At 29.9% G+C, this 11,460-nt stretch overlaps 1 long non-coding RNA gene and 1 pseudogene across 1 annotated transcript; both read left to right on the top strand.

Annotated features, from left to right (window-relative positions):
- LOC149876693 (uncharacterized) overlaps positions 1 to 11,460 on the top strand; it is a 615,724-nt pseudogene that overhangs the window by 514,378 nt on the left and 89,886 nt on the right.
- Positions 1,940 to 5,690, top strand: LOC149876698 (uncharacterized). The gene is made up of 3 exons (XR_016448548.1): positions 1,940 to 2,377; positions 3,407 to 3,466; positions 4,365 to 5,690. It is a non-coding gene; the product is annotated as an uncharacterized LOC149876698 (long non-coding RNA).

The raw sequence follows: 11,460 nt of genomic DNA, 5'->3' as shown, positions 1-11,460 counted from the left end.
TTTCCTATTCTTTCGATTGGTTGAGTCTCTATATCGCCGTAAATTAAATCCAACTGAAGAGCAGCACCGGTCAATTTTGACGTCAACTTGTGGAAAAAAAAAGATCTGATTTTGAGAAAAGGTTTTTTAAAACTTTTCCTCTATTTATCATTTGTTTACTCATTTTAACCTGATAACTATGACAACCAATGTTTAACACCAACACAATCAAACAACAACATTTTAGTTTCGTTGTGCAAAAATTAAATAAGTTAATTTCGAGTAATTAACAATTAAAGGCTGCTGAAATTAATCGTGTTCAATCGATAAACAGTTTTCCTAAGAGTTTTTAGAAATTCCCTACGAATTTTTAATGCTCTAAGTTCCTAACGCTGTGTTACTTAAAGGATGGGCTTTAAAGCGAGCTTCAACAAAATGTATACTTTTGTTGGATATGGTATATTGTGAAGGTGGGGTAAGGGGAGGGGGGGAGGAGAAAGAAATTATAAACATAATCTTTAAGCTTTACTCAACGAATTCGTTCGACAGAAAGTGGAAGACACCCGAAACACTTGGTGGACATGTTGCATGTACAGTTGCATGAAACGTAAAACAGTGGGCTGTGTTAAAGTTCAACACTGTTTTAATGACAACCAGAAACTCAGTTCTAACTTCACTGTTAAAATGATAATAGAAGGAAATAGTTCATTGAGTATGACACGTAATAAATCCTTCTTTTTTTTTTTTTTAAGTGACATTGTTTCATCCAGATGAGAGAGCCAAGAACAAATCGTTTTAATTGAATGAAGTTTTCATCTTATTTATTGTCACACATTTTTACGGACGTTAAGAATATAGCAATAGGAGCGCATATTAAACCAATCAAATTAAGTTTTATTAAATACAAAGTTTCATTGCATACTTTAACTTAAACGCGATAATGATTGCTTTGCAGATTAATAAAATATGTCACGTGAAATTGGGGAGTTGTTTTTGATTTATGCTTTATATTTAGCTGTAAACCTTCAAATATGTAATGTGGGCTGTGTTTGACAAATCAAAGCCCATCGCGTTGTCATCAACAAATCAAATGTTGCATTAATATTTGATTTACCTTGGGTTAACAAAACCTTTTAGACTTATGATTGGTACGTTTGTCATATCGTGCTGATTTAAGTCATTTTGTCAACAACACATAGTCAACAACTTGTTTGAGACTTTTCACATGTTTTCAAAAGGTTTAAGTTATAACGCTGAGAGTTTATACTGAAATACAAGTTTTTATGCTTTGACAACTCAAAATGACTACAGAAAACGAATATTGGGACGTAATGGTGTCTTATAATTGGAGAACTGGTAAAGAATGCGCTAATTATCTACATAAAGTTTTGACTGAAAGCGGTTTAAAGGTTTGGATTGATGAACAGAACATGGGCGGTGATTTAAAACAAGAAATGGCAGAAGCAGTAGCAAACTCCAAAGTTATTTTGTTGCTCATCTCAGAAGAATACAAGAACTCACATAACTGCGAAAGAGAATACACGCATGCAGATGAGTGCCGGAAAAAAATCATACCTATTCAAGTTGAAAACTACCTGCCTCCCAAATCTTCCAAGTTAGCTCTTATTATATCAGGGAAGTTATATTATCAACTTTATGAAAATAAGGAAGAAAATATGAAAAAAATACTAAATGAAATTAGGACTCATATCAGGAAAAGTTGCTCGATCGAAGGTACGTAAAAGCATTTTTATAAGAAACTTTATAAAATTCTCTTGTGAATTAATTTTTTCCATAACTGTTATTTAATTCCAAGATTGTTTCTCCTAATCTAAAAGAAACTATATCAATTACTCAGTTTTATGTAAAACAGACCTTCTTTCAATTAGTTATTACTTAGGCGTTGAGTGGTGTAAGCGAGCGCGCTCACATACATGTTTGTTTTGTTTTTCTTTGCCGCTTCCAACTCTCCTCATTAGAGACAGTTTAATTTTGAAACGAAGGAATTTAGAATGGTAGTAATAGGAGAATATCATTTTGGTTTTATATCAAGGCGTATTTCACGACACAATCCTGACTCAGACGACTTCAAAATACAAAAAGCATGTTAATTACGTCGTCCTGCTTACTTTTTAATTCAACTAACTGCGTCTTCTTTTTTTAAACATGGCGAGAAATATACATTTTTTTAAGTGGCAAAATATTTTTCTAATTGAAGTTACAGAGAAGTTTTTCTTTACACTCTCATCATCCACGTTGTCGAAGATGTATAAAGTTTTTTCATTTTCGAAATAGTGATGTATTTTTTTATTTCAGATTAATCACATGCATCTCCAGAGATGCATCTTTAGTAATCATACTTCTTATGACTCATACTCTTCGATCTCTACCAAAAATGGTAAGGAACAAAATATAAAAAAGTAAAATATTAAAAGATATTTACAAATTTCCTATAAAGTTTTTTTACTTCAAATAAACTTTGTTGGGTAGTTTATTGAAAAAATCGTTTTGTCGAAAGTAAGAGCATACTCGACTTTTCTTTCTTTCATATTATCTTACATCGAAGAATGTGAGATGTTAAATGCCATTCTTAATAGTGGTTCTTGAGAAGTTCTTAGACTTGCTCAAACATAAATTTTAGGAAATGGGGTAAGCAAGGAGATCTGTTTTCTATATTCAAGGAGATCATTTTTATGGGCAAAGCAGAAAAAGCTTTTTGTGGTTGTTTACAGATAAAGTTGTCAAACAGGTGTTATACGTTGATTTTCCGCCATAATGTCAGTGCTGGTTAATCGATTTCCATAAAAATCAAATGCCGCTAAATTCACCAGTACTTAAAAAACTCTTGATCATTGCTAATACATAAAATAAAAACGTGTGAGCAGACAGGATACTCTCAAAAGCAATATTATTCCATTCACAGTGCAATAGAAAACAAGGTGATTGTTAACAATTTATATTTACCTGGTCAGTGCGAGCATCTATTTTTGAAAAAAAATGAACCTTTGAATGTTTTTGTATTTGAATCAAAAAAAGGTTTTGCAATTTACGATGAAATCAATAAGAAACATCGTGAGAATGCTTTTAATTGAAGTTATGTGAATTATTACACATGGCTAAAAGACTGGATTCGATTAAAAAATAGAATTACTTGCCTTTAAGCAAGTTGCACGATTTTAACCCTTAACATTGTTTAAAGTTTAGCTTAACTAAAAAAATTTCATGAAAGTCAGTTTTATAGAAAGTTTAGTGAAAAAAATTTTTTGTATTTTTTTAGCAGCAAAATAAAATGATTTATCTTTTTGTCTTGATATATTACTGATAAAAAATAAAAGTTATCCATTACACATACATGTTTTACACCTAAATAATAAAAACGTAAAAATCTATGAGTATCCTTCAATTTTTATTAAATGTGCTTGTTTAGATAAATCGTTTGGAGATGAAACAGAAAGTGCCGAGAAGCCTCGTGAAGATGTCAAAGCCGGTAAGCTGTTAGCTATGTGTTTAAATTTTTGTTAATATGCACATTCCTAATGTATGAATTATGTTTAAATCATTTTTAACATAACAATCAGATAATGAAAAGAGACATTGTTATACAAACTTTTTATTTTTATAGATATTAGGGAATTTCCTGGTTTTAAATTCACACCTTTTAAGTTTATACCTTTTCATTATATTTATTTATTTACCTTATTTTGCTAATCATTTACAAACTTTCATCCTAATCAAAATTTAAAACAAAGTTATTTGTACATTTTTAGGATTATTACATTAAAAAGCAAATTAAAGCCATTATAACCTTTACTATAGCTTTCAATATTAATAATTTAAAAATATAAAGTAAAAACTAAATATGTGACATGAAAATAATTTTTCTGCCTCGATTTACTTGTGGACCATAAATTTCTTCAAATAGACATCTTTTTCAACTTTTTTTAAATACTTTTTTCAAAAACGCGGTTTTGAATTCTTATGATTTACAGCGATTGCTTCTCAAATTAAACTTTAAATATTCCACTGGGAGTATTTTACGAGTCAAACACTTTTGTTAAAAAACCATAAGAGTTTTAAATATGATTTTTAACTGCAGTTGAAACTGAAGCAAAACTAATTTAAAGTCAAATTGCATCACCATTTGAAAACAAGGGCATCAAAAATTTTTTACTAAAAACTCGGCGTTAAACTTGAGTCATGTGCAACGTTTTTTTACAAAATCGTCGTCCTAATCCTCTCTTAAGTCTCTTGTATTTCATTTTGTTTTTTTCTATCAAAAACTAAAAAACAGCGAACAACAAAATGTTGACCGTTCCAAAATAATTTCTAAACAATCCTCAATAAACTTTTTGCGTAATAAGAATTAAAATGTTTTTGTATTTTAGAATTACCATACCGACACTCCGTTTTCGGACTCCTTTCTCCGACAAAAACCTTCTGTTCACGTGATGATGAACTTAATCAAATTCATAAATACGTGGGTCAAACAAACGATTCGGGTAAATCAATCACGGTTTTAACTGGAATGTCTGGAATAGGAAAGACTCAGCTCGCTAGAAAGTATGCAGCAATTAACAACGACCACTTTGAACGTATTGTGTGGGTGGATGCAGCATTTGACAAAATACAAGTGTCTGTGACTAATATCTGTCTCCAACTAGGATTAACCGTAAAAGATTCTCAAGGCGATCCGTTCGATATTGAAATAGTTTTTAGAAAAATACATCACTTTTTCGAAAATGAAAAAACGTTATATATTTTCGACAACGTGGATGATGAGAGTGTAAAGATATTTGACAAATATGTATCAAATAAAAAAAAGGCATTTACTTTGGTGACATCCCAATTGAAGTCTTGGTCTGCCGATGTTAATCAAGTGCAAATTCATTCTTTCTCGCCTCAAGATGCGTTTCTTTTCGCAAAACGTAGCATTAAACAAATATTAACAAACGATGACGAAACCCTGAAAGAAATAACCAAAGTGCTTCAATATCATCCACTCGCCATTAACCAAGCCATCCTCTATATAAACAACAACAACGTTTCTTTGCAGGAATATTTAGATCTTTTTCGATCGTATCCCTTCGAAATACTCGAGGAAAGTATCCCAACCGAAGCGCAAACAAAGTCTGTCATAACGTCAATTAACTTAGTATTGAATAAAATAGAAACATCGAATGAAAAATCACTAGAACTTTTAAACCATTTATCTTATTGTGATGGTCAACACATTACAAAAAAGTTTATTCACAGTATTTCAAAACACCTGCAAATAAACGAAGAGCTTTTGATAAATAGAGCAATAAGATTATTAGTCAGTTATTCGTTGCTTGATCGTTTCGACGATGACAAAGACATTTACACGATACACGAAATGACACAGTTAACATGTAAATGTCATCAAATACGCAAAGAAATCACGGAAATATGCAAAAAAAACATCGTCGATTTTTTGAGATTGCAATTGGAAGGCGTCAAAGAACACGTTGACGATGGGAAGCACTTCTACAACCATTTTATCCGCATGTTTCATATTAACGAATCGAAAATGTGTGAGGGGTTCCATCTACAAAGTGAGAAAATCCGATGTTTTCTATCAAATAAAGGTATTTTTCAAGAAGCAATGAACATACTTAACACCATTCAAAAGTATAACTCAAAATGTTATGGAGCTGAGAACGAAATAGTTTTAGATACGAAAAGTAATATAGCACTCTGTTTGAATGATATGGGAAAATATAATGAAGCTTTAGAAATTTATTATCAAGTTGATAAAATACAAACGGATATTTTAGGTATCAATCATCCATCAACATTGAATACAAAAAATAATATAGCAGTCTGTTTGAGTGATATGGGTAAATATAATGAAGCTTTAGAAATTTATTATCAAGTTGAAAAAATACGAACGGATATTTTAGGTATCAATCATCCATCAACATTGACTACAAAAAATAATACAGCAAACTGTTTGAGTCAAATGGGAAAATATAATGAAGCTTTAGAAATTTATTATCAAGTTGAAAAAATACGAACGGATATTTTAGGTATCAATCATCCATCAACATTGAATACAAAACATAATATAGCAGTCTGTTTGATGAATATGGAAAAATATAATGAAGCTTTAGAAATTTATTATCAAGTTGAAAAAATAGAAACGGATATTTTAGGTATCAATCATCCATCAACATTGACTACAAAAAATAATACAGCAAACTGTTTGAGTCAAATGGGAAAATATAATGAAGCTTTAGAAATTTATTATCAAGTTGAAAAAATAGAAACGGATATTTTAGGTATCAATCATCCATCAACATTGACTACAAAAAATAATACAGCAAACTGTTTGAGTCAAATGGGAAAATATAATGAAGCTTTAGAAATTTATTATCAAGTTGAAAAAATAGAAACGGATATTTTAGGTATCAATCATCCATCAACATTGAATACAAAACATAATATAGCAGTCTGTTTGATGAATATGGAAAAATATAATGAAGCTTTAGAAATTTATTATCAAGTTGAAAAAATACAAACGGATATTTTAGGTATCAATCATCCATCAACATTGAATACAAAAAATAATATAGCAGTCTGTTTGAGTGATATGGGTAAATATAATGAAGCTTTAGAAATTTATTATCAAGTTGATAAAATACAAACGGATGTTTTAGGTATCAATCATCCATCAACATTGAATACAAAAAATAATATAGCAGTCTGTTTGAGTGATATGGGTAAATATAATGAAGCTTTAGAAATTTATTATCAAGTTGATAAAATACGAACGGATATTTTAGGTATCAATCATCCATCAACATTGCGAACAAAAAATAATATAGCAAACCGTTTGAGTGATATGGGAAAATATAATGAAGCTTTAGAAATTTATTATCAAGTTGATAAAATACGAACGGATATTTTAGGTATCAATCATCCATCAACATTGAATACAAAAAATAATATAGCAGTCTGTTTGAGTGATATGGGAAAATATAAAGAAGCTTTAGAAATTTATTATCAAGTTGATAAAATACAAACGGATATTTTAGGTATCAATCATCCATCAACATTGCGTACAAAAAATAATATAGCAATCTGTTTGAAACGGAGAGAAATGGAAAATCGAAGTTGTCAACTTTTTTAATCGTTTTTCTAAATGCCGATTTGAAATGAAATATAATTTATTTAATTGACTTATTTAAGTTAATTTATTAGAAATGTGTAAATAGATTTATATGATTTTTACATCTTTTTTTTATCGGAAGTTCTTTATCCAATGTACGATAAAAAAAGTTTGAAGATGATAGAAGTTGTAACTAAGTAAAATTATAATGGAGGAATTCATAAGAAAAAATGAATATCTATTGAGTTAATGAATGAAGTTTGCAAATGAATGAAAATTCGTTCGAAAGAGTTTCAAATTAATAACAGTTTTTTTACAGCCGGAAAATTAGAAACGTGAAGTTTCAAACCCTTGGGAGAAGTTTTAAATAACTTTCGAGTGATGTTCTATGTAAAAGTAAAATATAAAATTAAAAGTTCTGTAGATTTTTTATAATTTTGTTAAACTATTAAATTTTTTAAGCAATTAAAATGTCGTAACATTTAATTCAATTATATTAATGTCATAACTAATTACAATTAATTATTTTTCTCATAATTAAACTTGACGTCAAATAAGTATGAGGCTGGCAAAATTAATTGCTCTTTAAGTCAGAAGTGAACGTATGCAAGCGTCAATATCAGAATAAACGGAAGAAAACGCCTGAAAAAAATGTACGCGCCATGTGTAAATCAAATCAGATAACTATCATTTTACAAAACATTCAAGCATTTCCACATCCGTACGCACAAAATCATTCAAAACCCAAAACCCTTCACAAAAGCCTTATAATTAAAAAATGTGAAAAATATATTCGAAAAAACAATAATAGTCACATAAATGTATCAATCGGATCGCTAGTTTCGGTTTAATAGAGAGAAATTTGAAATTTATTTTCAAAACTTATTTTAGAAATTTAATTTAGAAATTTAATTTAGAAATTTAATTTAGAAATTTAATTTAGAAATTTAATTTAGAAATTTAATTTAGAAATTTAATTTAGAAATTTAATTTAGAAATTTAATTTAGAAATTTAATTTAGAAATTTAATTTAGAAATTTAATTTAGAAATTTAATTTACAAATTTAATTTAGAAATTTAATTTAGAAATTTAATTTAGAAATTTAATTTACAAATTTAATTTACAAATTTAATTTAGAAATGTAAATGTCAAAGAAGAAATTTAAATTAGAATATCAAACTAGAAACTTAAGCTTGAAACTTGAATAAGAAATTTATATAAGAGGATTAAACTAAAATTTTGAATTAAACGTATTTTATTATATTTAACTTAGAGAATTAAAAACTTATGTAAGAAATTATAATAGAAACTCAATCAAGAAAGTTAAACTAGAAATATTAATTAGAAAGTTACATTAGAAAAATAAATTAGATATAATATCGTGAGATTTAAATTTTAACATAAAATATATTTTTAATTTTAATATTAGAAATGTAAATAATGATTTTTACTTAGAAATTTACATCAATAGGTCGAATTATGAGTTTAAATTATAAATTTAAATTAGAAATTTAACATTTTAACAATAAGTTTGGAATAAAAATGTTAATTATTCGCTAAACAATTATAATAGAAATTTAAATCAGATATTTACTGAATTAAAAAAGAAAGATAATAAACTGAAAGTTTAGCTTACAAATTCATGTTAGAAATAAAAACTGTAATGTTAAATTAGAAACCTAAATTTCAACAAGATCCCCTCCCCTCCTCTTAGCACATGGCTTCTAAAAACAGTTTTTTGTTGTTTTACATTTTACTAGATCAAAATATCGACAGAGTTCAAACTTCTTCAAAAAAGATTTTCTCGTTTAAGAGTGACGACCATTCAAAGTTATTAAAAGGCCTAGAAAAGGGAGGTGGGTGGGAACTTTAAAGTTTGAATGGTCAACTTCCAAAGCCGTTGAAATATTTTGATCTAGGGTAGGGCGGGGCAAGCTGAGCATAGGGACAAGTTTGGCTACTAAAATATCTCAAAAACTACGTATCAAATGACAAAACATCTTAAGGATGAAAGATAGGTATATATAATGGTAATATAATGCGCATCAAATGGTTGTTGGACCGCGGTCAAGTGAGATGCACGGGTACTTATTCGATTTTTATTTTTAAAAAATGTAAAAAAAAATTTTTTGCTATTTTTTTCTTAGATTCTTAAAAAAACATTTATCTGGCATCACTTAAGTGTTGATATTTTACCCATTTATTTGACTTTCGATAATAATTAGCCATTTTTCTCTAAGTATTGCAGCCCTTTTTTTATAACCTAACTTTTGTGTCACCTAGTCTAGCCGGGGTAATTTGAGCAGGTTCGAAAAAAGTTAATAAAACGGCATTATCGGATAAGGAGAAACAAATTTCGTTGGGTAAACATTTTAAGGTCCAAAAACACTTTTAAATTAATCGTTATTAAATACTCTAAACAATTTAAAATAATATCTAGTGTTGTTATCGACTTCGACTAAATCGACTTAAGGTCGACTAGTCGTAAGTCGAAATTAGTCGACTTTGAAAAATCGAATAGTCTATTTAATCGACTATGAGTTTCCTACTAATCGACTAAAAGTCGATTTAGTCGGTTAATCATCCTAACATCCTTATTTCTATTTTTTCACTTAATTTAATTTTATCAATCTTTAATATTGTTATGATGTTAACCAATGAGTAAAGGAAGTCTTTATAAGTAGTTTATCTTGTAAATATAAATTACTTATAAAGATTGAGCCAACAGTGGGCTAGGGGTGAGCAAAACCCCCCAAAACCAGGACATTGGACCTGGGCAAGAGGTTGCCAAGGTTTGGCTGAAGAGGTTCAATCGTCGCTGGACCAAATCTGGTTGGAAGAGGTAAGAAGTTTTTTATGGACAATCGGTACTGGTTGCTGGAAGAGCTGGAGACAGTGGAGAAGATGGAAGTTAATGAAGGAGGTAAATCAAATATAATATAGTCATAATTTGTTTTTAAAGTGATTAAAAACAAATAATAAACAGATGGTATCTGAGGATGTTGAGCTAGCCAGCATAGGACTAAAAGAGTACTTGTTCCTCACCTGACTGGTTCCCCTACAAATCTGGAGCAAGGAGGCATATGACGTTGTCTGGACAAACCCAAACCCTCCTCCACACTCTATTGCAGACCAATCAGATTTCAATAAAGGAGAGCAAAGATGTTGTGGTGGAGGAGAATAACATTTTCAAGGTGTTCTAGGCTCTCCCTTTAAGGTTGGATGGATTCATGGTCTACCATGAGCTGAAGGAAACCATGGTTAATGAAAAAGTTGCCATCATTCTTAGTGCAGTGATTGATGCAACTACTTGTTGCAGCATCTGCTACCTGAGCAGCTCCAATCTGAATGACCTGGAGAAGGTTTATAAAATTGTGACAGTTCTTTCAGATATTAGATTTAAACATGGCCTGTCCACCTTTTATTTGTGGGTAAGAAGCATTGAGTGCTTCCTTCACATAGCCAACAGGCTTTGTTGAATTTTAAGAAGTGGCAGGCTATGGAAGGAAGTAAGGAACTACTAAAACTCAAAAAAAAAATTTCCAGATCCTTCTGACTTTGGAACATCAACTTTGATGTTCCAAAGTCAGGAGGATCTGGAAACTCCAATTATTATAATACTGCTGGGAGGTTTTTTAGGGGATACCAAAAGTCAGTAGAGAATCTAGGTGTTGATGAAGAGCTGATGAAAAGGTTTTACATTAGCCTCTGTATCCTCTCCAGCAATGAAAAAGTAAACCCTAGCAAGCTGCATCACTATAACCTGGAGACTGCACAAATGTACACCAGCCTGTACAACTGGTATCATATGCCCCTGTTGTGCAGGCTGGTGTACAGTCTTCTCACAAAGAATACACCGTCTTGACAACCCCTAACCACCTTTGCGGTCTCGACCACTCCTAGAGACAAAATAAACCCAAATTTCAATACCCGACCTCATTTACCTATACTTTAAACATACAAAATGTCCCATTTTTATTATAAAACTGTCAAGACATCCAATGACCCACAAAATTTTAAGTAATGTGTTATGGTATTCAATTAAGGATGTGAAAACGTTTTGCAAATCTGCCACCCCCAAACAAATTTAGCCGTCTCATCTGCCCTGATCTGTTTTTAATTAATAAATTTTTTTTGTTAATTATTGGCTTTAATTGTTGTGAAAAATGATACAAAATGTCAATCAGTGTTTTTGTTTTTTTACTTTGTAATTGTAACTTCCGTTTTATTTTGTTTGTTTATTCAATTTTAATTCATCTAATAGATTAGATGAATTAAAATTGTCAAAAGAAAACGCTCTTGATACAGCAACAGCATGTGCTATTATAACAGTATCACACACCTAGTTTAT

This window comes from Hydra viridissima, unplaced genomic scaffold (assembly GCF_058129835.1).
Source record: "Hydra viridissima isolate aposymbiotic clone 2 unplaced genomic scaffold, HvirCarnegie_v1 scaffold_18, whole genome shotgun sequence".
In the NCBI taxonomy this organism is placed as follows: domain Eukaryota; kingdom Metazoa; phylum Cnidaria; class Hydrozoa; order Anthoathecata; family Hydridae; genus Hydra; species Hydra viridissima.
The sequence above is the reverse complement of the archived record's forward strand: the minus strand, read 5'-3'. Positions and strand labels throughout refer to the sequence as shown.